This window comes from Pan paniscus, chromosome 7 (genome assembly GCF_029289425.2).
Source record: "Pan paniscus chromosome 7, NHGRI_mPanPan1-v2.0_pri, whole genome shotgun sequence".
NCBI classification, from domain to species: Eukaryota; Metazoa; Chordata; class Mammalia; order Primates; family Hominidae; genus Pan; species Pan paniscus.
The window spans coordinates 87,546,316-87,552,993 of record NC_073256.2 but is presented as its reverse complement, the minus strand read 5'-3'; the positions used below and the strand labels follow the sequence as shown (position 1 = coordinate 87,552,993).

Sequence of the window (6,678 nt, the reverse complement as noted above, 5' to 3'; positions counted from 1 at the left end):
CTGTAGTAATTTGGGGAAACTGTTTGTATAATACTATGGTTGTTATTACGATGTACAGATTTTAATTGCTTCATTGTCCCACCATCAGCTATATACATACATACATAGGTACACAGACACACAACTTTGAATCCTATATTAACAAAAATGTGCACATGAATTTTTGGAAGTTTTCAAACTATAAGTAACATCTAAACAGCCCAGACCCCATGTTTTCTTCCTTGCTTATTTCTTAGGAAAAGGGCTCTTTGACAAGAATTTTGAGGTTTTTGTTTTTGAATACAGTTTTAATCTTATGTTTCCTTTTAGTGTAATCTGGAGCCATGGTTTCCAGACTTTTTGATTTCCCAGAAGAAAATTCCAAAAATATTACAAATGATATTGGTGATTTCAATTATTTTTGTTTTGCCAAATTAGACATTTAAAATAATTAGTTTCAAACTACTATCATCATAATTTCAAAAAATAAAGTGCATTTTAACATTCAGGAAAAAATGTAGGGGCGATGTGATGACTATTGTGGCTTGAGTTTTTCTCCCTAATGGCCATCACAGGTGGGCGGCAGGAGGTGAACATTTAGAAACCACTGAGTGATGGCACAGGCCAGGTGCATTGGGTTATTTTCCAGTTGACTGGTCATTAGCTAAAATTAAGACTGTATTGATATGAGACAAAGCACAGAGGGTAAATGTGGGTCTTCAAGGATTTCTCCCTTTCTACAAAAACCCTGTTTCTCCCTCCTTGCATCTCAGTTTGTACTGCTGTGGTGACTGCCAGTTCACAGGTTGCTATGGGTGTTTTCTCCACTCACACTGCCAGGCCCAGGCTTGGAACTGTCCCTTGGCTTGCCTGATGGCATCTTCTTGGTTTCTTCCTCCTGCCCTGGCCACTTCTAGTTAGTCCCTTTTGCAGGCTCAGCATTCCTTGCCAGAGCCCAATGTAATCCCTATGATGATCATTTGAAGGCATGAAGACACCATCACATTCATCCTACGGATATTTTCCAAGCTGAGAACCATCAAGTCTTTCATCTGATCTTTATTCATCATTACACTCACTCTCTAGAGTCCTAGTTGCCCTCCCTTGAATGTGCTCAAATTTGCAGATGCCATTCTCAAGGAGCAATGCTAGGAACAGCGTCAGGTACAACAGACCCTGCCTACTGCCTCCTTTGCTCTGTTTATTACATTCTTACTAATGCAGCCCAGGATTTTTGGGTTGACAAGCACATTATTTTCCATTTTTATTGACTTAATTTAATTGTTCTTCACACATTTCACTGTCAATCTCTTTAATCTCTCCTCGTACCGTTGTTGCATCTTATCTCAATTTTGTAGCTTTGCACATATGTTCATGTTAAACTAGCAAAATTAAAATGACCTTTAAATTTCTTTCGTCGTGGGCCCCAATTAAATTAACTTTGGGATATCTACCCACTGGGTGTGAAGTTCTATTAATTTCTCAAATTTGCTTCCCTGTTTGGGAGGCTGAAGGAAAATGTGCCTTGAAGAAGATTTCCATAGTTCAGCAGCAGGTTGGGTATTTGACAGAGAACAGAGGAGCTCGGCTTATTTTAAACACTGGAAATTGCCTCATCAAAAGAAATCCTAGACAACAAAAATACTTTGCCTCTCTGATGGAATAAAGGTGTATTTGTTTCCTAGGACTGTTACAAATTATTATAAACTCGGTGGCTTAAAACAACAGAAATTTATTTCTCTCTCATAGTCCTAGAGGCTAGAATCTGAAATCAAAGGTCAGCAGGGCCGAGCTTCTCCTGACAGCTCTTGAGGAGGGGCCTTCTGTTTCTTTCAGCTTTTGGTGGCCCCAAGCATTCCCTGGCTTCTGGCTGCACAATTCCACTCTCTGCCTCCATCTCCACGTGGCTGCTGTCTTTTGTAAGACACTTGTCATCAGATTTAAGGCCCACCTGGATAATCCAGGATGATCTCATCTTGATATCCATAATTTAATTATATCAGCAAAGAAGACTTTTTTTAACCAAACAAGTTCACATTTACAAGGTCCAGGGAGTAGGATGTAACATTTCTTGGGGGCCCCCATTCCACCTACCACAATAGGCCATCCTATTGCCTTGAGTTACATGGTTACCAAGGATTCTGGGGCTTGGCTATGTAGTCTTAGTTTTAAAGCCCATCAGTCACCACCAGTTACTCACCCCACCCCACAGTTTCTTTTTCTTTTCCTCTGTTGCATCTAGCTTGTTGAATCTCCCTAGGGTTGGTGAAGTTGGATTTTTTGACACAGACAATAAATTTTCTGTGTGGTCTCCAAACAAGCTATCGGAACTCAGTTTCAATTTCTGATCTGTCCTTGTTACTGAGCAGTTGTATCGTGACAGTAAAAGTTTTGTGGGCCTAGCATGAATGACATCATCACTAGGAACATCCTAGGCTGCATATGTACAGAGGCCTGAGAAGTGAATACCACAGAGTCAAGTTTTCACCTGATGTAAATTGTGAGTTTGGTTTCTGGATGGGGAACATTTATTAGGTATGAGTTTTACAAATATCTTCCCCTCTTCTGATGCCTGTTCTTTCCCCTTCTATCAATTCATCACCTTTTTGAATTGTATTCTTTGAGGAACAGAAATTTGTAATTTTACTGTAAGCAAATATATTTTTATTGTTATGCAGCAAGGAATAAGTTTCAGAAACATACAACATAATAATGCTATGTATAGAGAATTTAAACACAGGCAAAGAAATGCCATATGTTGCTTGGAGATACACTCATATGTAGCAAAAGCGGAAAAAAAGTGCATAGGAATAGAGCACCAAATTCAGGTTGGTGGCAAGAAATGGGTGCAATTCAGGACAGAAACACAAAGAACACTAAAGTTACTAGTAATATTTTTGGTTTTTAAGCTGAATGGCAAATATAAAATTAAAGAAGTTTGGAACTCACTACCTCTTCTCCTGCTGGCTTTTTCTACTTGGGGGGAATGTGTTAACTTATAGAATCATTAATGTCACTTTCAAGCTTAACATCAGTTTTGGCACTGAACACGCAACAACGCTCTCTATCTATGAATTCTGATGGGGCATGAGAACTGCACCAACTTAATCACTGCTTACTTCTTCTGTGTTATTGGGGAAAATTGTGGGGTATATGGAAAAGAGAAAGAAAGCTTTCCTTTATTGACGTATATTTCATAAAGATTTTCCATTCATAAATATTATATACTGTGCTTCTAGAACAAAAGTTGAAAGTGATCATTTGGTAGTGAATTTTGTAGACAGATATCATTAATTTGTCTTTTCTTTTTCTTGTTTCATTTATCCCCAGTAAACACTCTATGTGCAGTTGAGACATTCTCCTTGGGGTGGATTCTTATCTCACAAAATGCTCATATGCCTTTTTCCTGACTTCAGTTGGGAGAAGCAGACTTTCACAAAGAAAATCCCCTCTGAAGGCTGAGCAGCAACAGGTGCCTGTGTCCTCTCTCAAAGTTGTATTTTGGTGCCATAGTAAATCAAGTCAACAATTAAATGAACACGTATTGAGCACCTACTTCTGAGGTGCTTAGCACCAGATATGCTGTCTGTCCTCAGGAGTGTTCACTCTGGTTAGGGAAGAGTGAGGAAGGAAGGGTAATATTACTATAGACTAAATGCTTTTACCCACCCAAAATTTGTATATTGAAGCCCTAATCCCCAATGTGATGGTATTTTGAGCTAAGGCCTTTGGGAGGTGATTAGGTCATGAGGGTGGAGCCATCATTATGAACTTAATGCTCTTAGAAGGAGGAACATGACAGCTCTCTCTCTCTTGCTCTCTCTCTTCTCTTCTATGCCCTTCTGTCTGTCTGTCATGTGAGAAAACTAGAAAGAGAGCCCTTACTAGAACCTGACCATGCTTGATCTCAGACTGTCAAGTCTCCAGATGTCTGTTGTTTTAGACACCCAATCTGTGGTATTTCGTTATAACAACCTGAGCTAAGACAAACATGTACAGCAATTCTTATAAAGGCAGATATGCTAAATTCAAGCTTCCTTCATTTTATTCTCATTTTCTCAATACCTTTCCTCCTTACCTAAGATTAATACCCAGAAGCCAATGCCAACTCTTCTAGTCAAGGGCACTGAATAACTCTCAAGGGCCATTGGGTATTTGCCCAGTGGCTTGTGAGTGACCTGCAGTGCTTCTGCTTTCAAAAGGGCAGAGACACAATGTATCACAACAACTCTAGCACTTCCACACAATCACTTTCTCTCTTCAAAAGGAATTGCTGAAGAGTGAATTGCTCATTGGACAAGTCAGACCCAGCTCTAACTTGGTCAACTGGTTTGCTCCCTGAGAATAACTAAGTGGATTTTCCCATTGGTTATTGCCAAATTGGAAGGATGTTGGTGCGGCTTTAATGATCCCTAGAGTGGCTAAATTGTTTTAGGAAAAGATGGACTGTGGAAGGACTTGCTCATTCTGTTGAGCATTTAAAAGAGATGCATTATCCACAGGTGAGATCATCCTTACCTGTTCCTTCTTTTGGAGGGCAGAGTTCACGATGACTAGAGTTTACATGATATGTGATTAATTCTCTGCATAATCAGGATTTGCAACATCCTGTTTGCTCCTACCTGATTCTTTCTGAAGAAAAAAAGAATAAATTTAAAAATAAGTGTATTATCATAGGGCATTGAGAATCATCCACAAGTATAACTTCGGTTAATTAAAAATCTTTTGTTAAAAATATACATACATATATAATTATGAAAATCATAATAGTTAAAATAATGAAAATAATAATTAGAATCAAGTACTGAGTTTTAATATATATACAAGCAGGTAAATAACAATTAAGAATAGTAATTACTGAATGCTAGAACCATGCTGAAGTTGTTTCATAGGTTATTTTCATTGAATTCTTACAATAACTTTCTGGGGTGAAAAATATTTATCCACATTTCACAGTGAAATAAAACAAGATTCTGGGAAGTTAAATTAAATGCCAAGGGCTGGGCGTGGTGGCTCACGTCTGTAATCCCAGCACTTTGGGAGGCCGAGGCGGGTGGATCACTTGAGGTCAGAAGTTCAAGCCCAACCTGCCTAACATGGTGAAACCCCGTCTCTACTAAAAATATAAAAAATTAGCCAGGCATGGTGGCAGGCGCCTGTAGTCCCAGGTCCTCGTGAGGCTGAGGCAGGAGAATGGCGTGAACCCGGGAGGCGGAGCTTGCAGTGAGCCGAGATCGCGCCACTGCACTTGAGCCTGGGTGACAGAGCGAGACTCCGTCTCAAAAACAAACAAACAAACAAAAAAATTAGCCAGGCCTGGTGGCACGCCTGTAATCTCAGTTACTTACTTAGGAGTCTGAGGCAGGAGGATTGCTTGAACCCGAGAGGCAGAGGTTGCAGTGAGCTGAGATTGCGCCACTGCACTCCCAGCCTGGGTGACAGAACCAGACTCTGTCAAAAAAAGAAAAAAAAAAAAAATGCCCAAGAGCCTGGAACTGCTGAGTGCTAGAGTTGAGATTTAAACCCAGGCTACCTTACTTCATGTTCATGCTTTGACTACTTCACTTCACTGCCTTCTCCAGAGGATTTCTCCCCAAAGAACCTTGCTTTTGTGCATAGCTCTTAGTTCAGAGGGGCACTAAGGAAGAGAAAATGTCACATTTGCTTATCAAAGAAGTTATTGGGAAATCTAGCCAAATGGGTAAAGAAGTATATCAGTCATGAGGAAAAGAAGAATTGGCAATGAAGGAAACTGGCCAATCTTATCTTCACACTTATCTCTTCATGGGTCCGTGGCTTGCTGTGCCCTCTCCTCGTCCCACTCACTCTTTGCACCTCTGAAGAAATCATCAGTAATATTCTTCAGACTCAATATTTGTTAAGTGCCTCTGTCTTGCAATTAATAATTTCTATGGACATTAATCACTGGATATCTGACATGCTTCAGTTCAAAGACTATGGCCCAAGTGTTTATGAGCCATTTCCATAAAACAAGAAATGGCTGGTTTTACCTGAATAGTTGCCCTTAAATCCCTTAAAAATCACAGGGTGTATGTTTTTACCTGGTTTAATAGATGAAGGACTATAGTTTTTCCTTCCTGATCCCAAATTTCAATGAGTGTTCAAAGAAAGGCTCATAGACATGGCTGTATCCATGCACAAAACTCCGAAGGTATGTTTCTTCATAAGATCGCTGTAAGTTGGGGGCTTGAAACCTGAGACAGATTTTAAAAGTCACTCTTCTCCTCCCTTTCTTTTTGACTACTTGTCTTCCTATTTTCTGTCTTAATAGTACTAGCTAATATTCCTTGAGTGTTATATTGTACCAGACCTTAAGCCTAGAGGCATGAGTTCTCAGAACAACCCTATGGGATGGGTACACTTGAAAAGATTGCCGCTTAGAGACCTTCAGTCACTTGCCCCAAATGACACAGCAGCAAGTCAGTGGCAGCACCTTTGCCTGAGCTCAGTGTTTCACTCCAGAGCCTGCACTCCCAGTCACTCATGCTGCTGCTCCCCCTCAAAGGCTGGAACTTTATAGCTTTTAGCATTTCTCCTTTACCCCTTGTCTCATTAGTCCTGGGAAGTATTGTTGGGGAGTATGGATTTCACACCCGGCATGAAAGAAAAAGGGCTTGGTGAGTAAAGTGAGAGAAGTGTGAGAACATTCCATGCAATCAGGGCAGCTACTTTGGTAGT

The 6,678-nt window shown here is 40.1% G+C and overlaps 1 non-coding gene across 1 annotated transcript; it reads left to right on the top strand.

Moving 5' to 3' along the window:
- Positions 1-4,474: 4,474 nt before the first annotated feature.
- LOC112440752 (U8 small nucleolar RNA) lies at positions 4,475-4,606 on the top strand. The gene has a single exon (XR_003028766.1). It is a non-coding gene; the product is annotated as a U8 small nucleolar RNA (small nucleolar RNA).
- The last annotated feature ends 2,072 nt before the right edge of the window (positions 4,607-6,678 follow it).